Below are 9395 nucleotides of genomic sequence, written 5' to 3' on the forward strand. Positions count from 1 at the left end.
ACCTAGGTGAAATAAATCAATATGAAATGGTATGTCAGCCGAATCCACCTATTGTGGCCTGTACGACTGAATCAATAGTTCATCAACATGCTAGCCAGTAGCTCAATAACATGTTAGCCAATAGTTCATCAGCATGCTAGCCAATAGCTCATCAACATGCTAGCCAATAGCTCATCAACATGTTAGCCAATAGCTCAACAACATGCTAGCCAATAGCTCAATAACAAGTTAACCAATATCTCATCAACATGTTAGCCAATAACTCAACAACATGCTGGCTAATAGCTTATCAATATGCTAGCCAATAGCTCAGTAACATCCTAGCCAATAGCTCATCAACATGCTAACCAATAGCTCAGTAACATGTTAGTCAATAGCTCAGTAACATGCTAGCTAATAGCTCATCAACATACTAGCCAATAGCTCATCAACATGTTAGCCAATAGCTCAGTAACATGTTAGTCAATAGCTCAGTAACATGTTAGCCAATAGCTCATCAACATGCTAGCCAATAGCTCATCAACATGCTAGCCAATAGCTCAGTAACATGCTAGCCAATAGCTCACCAACATGTTAGCCAATAGCTCAATAACATGCTAGCCAATAGCTCAACAACATGCTAGCCAATAGCTCATCAACATGTTAATCAATAGCTCATCAACATACTAGCCAACAGCTTAATAACATGTTAGCCAACAGCTCATCAACATGCTAGCCAATAGCTCAACAAGTATACCTACACACGAGTCGAAACCACCTAAAGTGGTCTGTACGACAAGACTAGGTCTAAATAAATACGCTCAAGTGCTACGATCATGTGAAGACTGTGCGAATAATCACGGGTCACCTACGAGTCGGAACCACTTATTATGGTCTATACGACAGGACTGTGAACCTACCCTGGATCCAAGGTGAGCGTAAGGTGTGGGAGGTGAACATCACGTGAAAGATTGTGCCTTAGCCACGAGCGGGAGCACCAACACCGGGTTGCAGGTTTATGAGCTCTCAGTGCATCTCAACATAACATGTACGACTCATGGACAACCTATACGACAGTGTCGGAGTTGCCTAAAAACATAAATATAGACATGCCATAACTCGATCATTTTGAGTAACACCATAACCTCACCTGAACTTACATGTGCGTCATGCGTTCCTCTTCGCACTTCAAAGCATTTACAATAATTATGTGCAAATAATAAACATATGGATATGTCATGATGCAATCTAAAACTCAACCAGCATAGTGTTTCCAAATATATAAATATAACATAGCGTGAAATGCATAATCTGCAACGCCCCACTTCCAAACTATTTATTTTCAGAAATAATTATCGGTAATGAGCCCAACTAGACACTAGTTTAATTAACTATCATTACTTACGTTTCCCTGCTTTGATTTCTTGATTCTTCACACATTGATTTATAACCAACATTTAACCACCAAAATCATAAGGTTAAATCTCACCTTTCCACCAACTTCCTTCACATTGCTCAATTCCCCAAACAAGGCTTTTGTCTCGATTATTTAATCTCATTTATTGTATGGCTGCATCTAATGTCTTGTTAGACTGCATATGTACCCTAAATAGGGATCAAGCCAATCGTCGTTCACATCAGTTATTTGTAGGTAACATGCATATGGATATACCATGACATAATCTAAACTCGACCATCTCCTAGTACTTTAGAGCATATAAATATATATAACACAGCACAAATTGCTTAATTCAATTTAAAAGTAATTTTGAAATTATCAATCATGTATATATATATATATATATATATATATATATATATATATATATATGATAAAAAGGAAAAGATCTACTCACCTGAAGTCCGCCCTATCATTTTCCTAGCATGAACATTGAGGCGTCCCGGACGAACGACGCTTAGACCAATTATCGAATTACATCTCAGAACTCTTATCGATAGTATACGTAATTCACATAAACACATCCTCCAGGACATTCTATCGACGGTAGGATCAACAACCATGTATAATTTGATCCGGAAGATCTGCATATCAGATTTCCAATCTGCAACTTCCAAAGATTCACATTATACTTCTAGAATGACATACTAAATTTTCATTACAATCCAACAGTTAGATATCCGCCAATTGCCCAAACCAAGTGGCGATTAACATTTATTTTACGAACTTACAAATCCAATTCGGAAAGATCTGTACATTAGATTCTCGATCTGTAAGTTTCTATGGTCATCAAATATTACATACTATAATGTATTAAAGTTTGGTGACGATCCAACAGTCGGATCGTCAATTCATGCAAGGACCTCGTGGTGGCCAACTAGGTGATCAACTACGAATTTCATTAAAACATTAAAATTTCACTAAGCGGATGACAAATATGGAATAGGGTCATCAAAATTAGTCTAAGATGGTCATGTGGGGCCTCGGCCCATGTGCCGCCATGGTTCGCTGGAAAATTCCACTATTTCTAAAAATTCTCAAATTTCACAGAAATGGAGATCTCAATGAGAGGAACAACTTTCATACCTGCCACGAAGTCCAAAAGTGGACGAAAAATGGCCAATTTTCCCATGAAGCCGGCGAGTGCCTAAACCTTCCTGGCGTCGAAGGGGTGAAGGTTGGTTGAGATTTTCTCTTGGGATGATGGGCTACAAAGCCCAAGTGGTGGCATCGGCCATCGCTTTGCCGATTAGCCGAAAAATTGAAGAAGGTGACCGAAGCACTTTGAGAACGGTCGATTTTCATGGCCTCAAACCGTCTCATACAGTGGTTAATCAAGATGGTTCTTAGTTGGGTTTTGTAGAGGGGAATGAGAGCTTCAAGATGGTGGTGGTGGCATCGAAAATCTCCACCGGAGTTGGCCGGAATCGACCTTGGAAAATGGGAGCTCGCGGTGGGTGTGGGTCAACGGGAAGGCTACTTCCCTTTTTTTTTTTCTTCTTCTTTCCTGATTTCTGATTGGGCTTCTCCCCACAAGGTGGGTATTTAATTTAATTAAAACTAAACCTTGAATAACGTCCGTAACTATACCGTTATAATCTGGACTCACAAACGGCTTTCGCTTATGTGTTCGTACGAACAAGTACTACGAGGATACGCTAAAAGAATAAGTCCCACATCTCTCAAACCGATGGTCAATGAAAGTCAAAGTCCTTGCCTCTAGGGCATTTTCATAAATTCACGCTTTTAAAATTAATAAAAACATAAAATTAGGGACAGGTTGTCACAATCTACCCCCTTAAGAAAATTTCTTCCCCGAAATTTAAAATGATTTGGGACACAGAACCCAAAGTTAAGGAAACATAAAATATATGCACTAATGTCCCGTTGAAAAATATATATGTAACAACATAAGGTTTAGAGTAGTGGTACCAATACTTAAAACTAAAAATAATATTTTCAACTACGCAATCGAAAGTTGCGAACTCTGGAAGTAAGTACATAATATCCTTGGGTTGAGCCCAAGTAATAAATAGGTAAAATACAACAAATGCATAATTATGTACTCACGTGAAAAGACCTACATATTTACTTGCTTAACTAGTCCAGCGAATAAGTCCTTGATATTATCGTCTGCAGACTGCGATATCGACAACTCTCTATTGTCATGCTAAGTAAGTAACAAATTTCCTAGGATGCAGGTTTACCATCAAGCCCCCCATTGGGAAAATACGCATAAATCATCTGATCCAAGTCTTGATCATACTCACGCACTATCCTCACGAGTAACACCAACAAATATCATAATTTTCTGTGTAATAATCTCAATCATCCAAATACATATTCGCAATACTTATTTATCAAATAGGTTCCGTCGCAATCGGATGTAATTATTCATTTTTCATGCCTCTAAGTTCACACGTTCTTCCTATATAATAGTGTAATACCCGTATAAATAAAACAATGTAGTAAGAAAAATGTTTACAAGACACAAATCAAAGCCCAAAACGAAAATGGACCTCGCCCAACATTCGTTGTGTCACGAATTCTACTAATGAGTCTGAACCATAGCTAACTAGTAAATGTTGCCGAAAATGAGCGGTCTTGCCCACTTGTGTAGTGAACCTAACAATTCGACCATTGACATTTAAATTTGCAACCCGTAACACAGATAACTTATCGTCATCTCAACAACTAGTGAGAAGTTCTCGAGATACCAAAATATCATTTTGTTCCTCCTGTGTGAATATGCCTAAATTGTTTGCCTCATAACTCAATCACGATACCGTACTATCCCAAGGTGCACCAATTCGGCTACAAAAAGTGTTTCAGCTTTCACGTTCCCATAACTCAAAGTTGTTTAGAATTCTTTTTGGTAAGTTTGGTAAACTCACAATAAGATTATATTTCAATGGTTCCTGCTAGCATCGATATGAAAGTGGCACAAGCACCCGCCAAGTCGATCTATCATGAATTCTTCACTAACCGAGCAAGAAATCATGTCGAGAAGGTTAAAAGAACACTTAAGAATTTAAGGGTCAAAACAAGTTCATGAAATCTAGAATACAAAATATCTGGATTAAATATACAATTTCAATGTCTAAGTGATCCTCCTGGACAGTTTGTCAATATCCGAAATGATATGGGAAACAGACTGGTGATTCTAAATCAACCCAATTACCCTTAATACCAGGAGGTGAAGTTGAGGGTACGAACAAAGCTAGTGCAGACTAATATCAAAAAGTCGAACAATATCAAAAGTGATGATTTATGATAAAAAAAAATAAAAAAAAAAACCTAAACAATTTCGACGTTGTCCCAAGCCAAAAATAGAAAGGTAAAATTTAAGAATAATCTAACAAGATTTCTTGATGATCGAAAAGTAACATCACAAAATATTAAAACTACCAGGGACCAAAAGTAATTTCCCAAACATGTTCTTCCACTGTGTGTTACCACTTTAGCACCACATTGTCACATGAGACATTTCTAGAGTTTTAACAAAAGTAGACTTCGCAAGAATTCTATTAGGCGATATTCTAACAATACTACCAAGAAATGAAAACTAACTGGGATTTCCAATCTCAAAAAGATCAATACTAACAATAGAAGAATGATGATGGAATTGGTTGGCAAAATCTCCGGTGATACACGGTTATCAATACATTAACTTAGGCCATCAACTTGCCTCAAATCTGCACATTTCTTCCACAAGGAATAAATTTGTTTTAATTCTAAGGACAAATGCCAAAATGATTTTTCTAAAAGTCATCAAGACCACAAAACTGCCCAAAATTGCAGAAAAGCTAACGTATTTTTCCGTATTCGACGAGGTGGCAAGATTCGAACATTAGACACAAAACCAAGAATGCTCACATCACGTTGTGATGAACATAATACTGCCCAACATATGCTCTGATACCAAACTAACACACCCCGACTCGGAATGTCCACTAAGACCCTGAATCGAGTTGTGTTGGCCGACACTTGCAAGGTGACGAAGCCATAAAGTGTGATAGTATATAAAATGTAAATAAATTAAAACCTAAAAGTGCTTAAGTACACGAGTGCGTGATGAGCGGGTCTGGACCCATTTCACATGTGATACAGAGCATAGTCATAGTACAGTAAGGTAAGATAATGATTATACCATCATAAAAAAACATCTTTACTGAAAAGTGCAGCCCTTTCTTTTGCCATCCAAAGTGCATCCCTTAAAGCTAGCACTTATGCTACAGTAATTGTGTTTTCCCCTACTAGTAGAAAAAACAACTTGCACGACGAACAATATTTCATCACATAAGTGTAACTTGTGCGACGAAAACACATTTAGGTCACGCAAACATTGGAGGAATTCAAAAAAAATAAAAATAAAAAAATAAAAACTTTGCACGACGAACGTTTTCGTCGCACAAGATGACTTCACGTGACGATTACTATTGTTCGTCAGACAAGAAAAGGCAGGTAAATACAATTTGGAGCCAAAAGATTACGCGATGAATATTTCTACATATTCATCGCACAAAGTGTTGCTGAAAACAGTCAGTCACACATTGAACACTCCCATTTAGTGCACATTTATAACACACTTTGCGCAACCAAGGATTCGTCGCACAAAGTGTGTCGGGTTCTATATAAACGATGTTTGAAAACCCTATTTTTCAAAGGTTTTGGTTCAAATGATGGCCGATTCGGTTTCATATTCAACGAAAGGTTGCGAGGGAAAAGGCTCTCGTGAATGGAAAGGTAAAAAAAATATTATTGTTGAATTAGTTGTTCTACATTTGATATGGTCAATATTATTGTTTTAATATTCTATTACGTTTTAAATTTTTGTGCTAGGAAAAAAAATGAGGAAAGCTGTGCTGACAATAGAGAGATACTAACGTAAGCAATGGCCCTTATTTGATGACAAAAGTTCAGCTGATGCGTCTACCGAACTTAGGTTCGACACAAGGGGATTGGTTCAAAACCAGTGTTCTACCGAATTTAAGTCTAGGAAAATGGTGCCTGTTGGCTTGAAGAACTCCATGGTGCAAGAGTTATCGGTAAGTTTGTATTAAAGAATGTGTAATTATTTTTGTTTAAAAATAATATTTTTGTGATAACTAATTTAATTTTATTGCCATTACAAGTTGTTTGGGATGTTGATGAAACCGATGAGAAGCAGCAGAAGTATGTGGCGACCTTTTCAAGATGCAGTTTTGACAGTGGAAGTTTGATGTACAGCGGGATGCAGAGCGGCACGAGTTGACGATGTTACTGCTGAAGCCCCTGCTGATGACCAAGAGGAAGAGTGAACTTAATTTGGTTTTTTTTTTTTTTTATTTGTTTATGAAACAAGATTTATTTGAACCTTATGTTGGACTTTATTTTTAAAATTTATGTTACATGGATGGCTTAAAGTTTACATTAGTTATAATATATATTTTTGTTAATAAATTAATTTTAATAAATATTTTGGTAATATATAATTTGGTTTGATAATTTTAATTGGATAAAAAAAACATTTACATTAGTTACAAACAAAACAGAAAAACAAATAATGCAACTTGCGTGATGAATATAGTGTTCGTCACGCAAATAGTTTACATTAGTAAATTATAAAGAAAGCGAAAAAGAGAATTTTGCAAAAAAATATTGACTCTTGCGCAATGAAGTTAGTTTTTGTCACGCAAAAATAACTTGCGCAACAAATACTATATTCGTCACACGAAGTAATTCTTCCAAAACTAATCTTGATAACGTAACTTTAGCTGCAGAGGTAGAAAGCTGCAAATTTCGCCTCTACACCTCCTTTCCCTTCGTTTTTCTTCAATTCGGAATCCGTTGTTCCCATTTTCTCTCAATTTCTTCCTCTAATACTTCGTCCATCTAAATTTTTATCTTCCCTAGGTTGATCAAGCTATTTCGGTGTGTTTTGTAGGCTTTTTGTTATTTTCATTTACAAGTATCAATATCAATTCATACTATCACCATAAAATTCATTGTGTAGAGGGATATTGTGTGTGACTAGCGCTCGGCGAATAACAATTTGGAAGGTATTTTCTTCGTTTTATTTTTAAAAAATATAAATTAGTTAAATTATATTGAAATTATGTTGTTATGTTTATATTAAGTTGTTAAATTATATTTATTACAAAAAAATTTGTGTATAATGTTGAATTGTATATGTACAAATTTGTACATGACGTACAAATATGTGTTGTGATGTAAGGAGTTAATTGTAATTAACTTCGTACTTGTTTTTTTTTTTTTTAGCAAAACTTAATTTCCCATTTGATGATCAGTTGGATGTCAAGCATGGACGCGAAAGCATAACTGCAGTCCAATTAATTCTTGAATTGTCCCATTATTTGGATAGTTTGGGAATGCAAAGTTATGATGCATATTTTGTTGTTAAAGGATCAAGTTTCGGTTGTAGGGATTTCAGTGTCATCTCTGTGCATTCTTGTGGTGGCACATAGGTATTTCATATCTATGCCGTGCACTTGAAGAACTGTACAGAGATGCTGCCAAAATTTCTCCACGTCGAAATCTAATATGAAGTAACCATAAATTACTTGACATAATTTTGCATTCCTGAATGGGATATGGCCCTTACTGAAGGCATAAGGTGACAAGATCATGTTGAAGTTGTTGTGATTGTTGTACTCTTATTGTGGTTGCAGGAATGATGGACAGAACTTGGATGCAAAACCTGAACAAATGCGCCAACGAATACTTGAACGGAATCTAGGATTTTATTGACTTTGAATGTACACACAACCCAGATACAACTCGAATCTGATGTCCTTGTAGGAAGTGTAACAACATGTTAAGGGACACTATTGAAAATGTTCGATTTCATTTGGTAAGGAATGGAATTGTAGAGACCTATAATATTTGGAACCATCACGAGGAACAATTAGACAATGCTTCATCTTCAAATGCGACAAGAGTGGCCAATGTTGAACCTAATATAGATCCTAATGAACAAGTCATGGAAATCTTAAATGATGTTTTTCCATTTGTGTCGACAAATACCAATCAAGAAGTGGAAGATGACATGCTACACCAATGGACAATGGACAATTTGAAAAATATGAAAAACTATTAAAAAATGCCAACCAAGAGTTATACCTGGGGTGTGAGGGCTTTTCGGTTCTCACAGTTATTATGGAACTAATGCACAACAAAATAAAGTGTCATATGTCGAACCAGTGTTTTGATTACTTTTTAAGGGCTTTCAAGAGAATGCTACCAAAGAACAATTGTTTGCCGAAAGATCATAGAAGCGCTCAAAAGGTGTTGAATGGTCTCGGATTGGGTTATAAAAAAATTCACACTTGCAAAAACAATTGCATATTGTTATATAAGGAGAATAAAGCATTGGATAAATGCCTTGTATGCTATGAATCGAGGTTCAAAATGACATTTCAGAATAGATTGGCGAAGATCCCATAAAAAGTCATGCATTATTTGCCTTTGAAGCCTAAGTTGCAGCGGTTGTATATGTCAACGCATACTACCATCGACATGAGATGACTTAAGGAAAAGCGGGTAGATGACGATGTGATGAGGCATCTTGCAGATGGGGAGGCATGGAAAGAGTTCGATCGGACGTTCCTTGATTTTGCTGCTGATCCTCGAAACGTTAGATTAGGACTTGCCACTGACGGATTCAATCCGTTCAGGGTTCTAAACTAACACCACAGCACTTGGCCAATTTTCATATTTTTGTATAATTTGCCGCCATGGAAATGTATGAAAAAAGAATGCATGATGATGACTCTATTGATAACTAAGGATCCTGGTAGGTCAATCGATGTATATTTACGGTAGTTGGTGGATGAGCTAAAGGATTTATGGACACATGGTGTGCACACATACGCTAAATGTACTAGCAAAATGTTCACTTTGTGGGCAGTAGTGATGTGGATTGTGAACGATTTCCTCGCATATGCAATGGTTTTCG

The sequence above is a fragment of the Pyrus communis genome, chromosome 10 (assembly GCF_041283825.1).
Source record: "Pyrus communis isolate YQ-2024b chromosome 10, ASM4128382v1, whole genome shotgun sequence".
Taxonomy (NCBI): Eukaryota; Viridiplantae; Streptophyta; class Magnoliopsida; order Rosales; family Rosaceae; genus Pyrus; species Pyrus communis.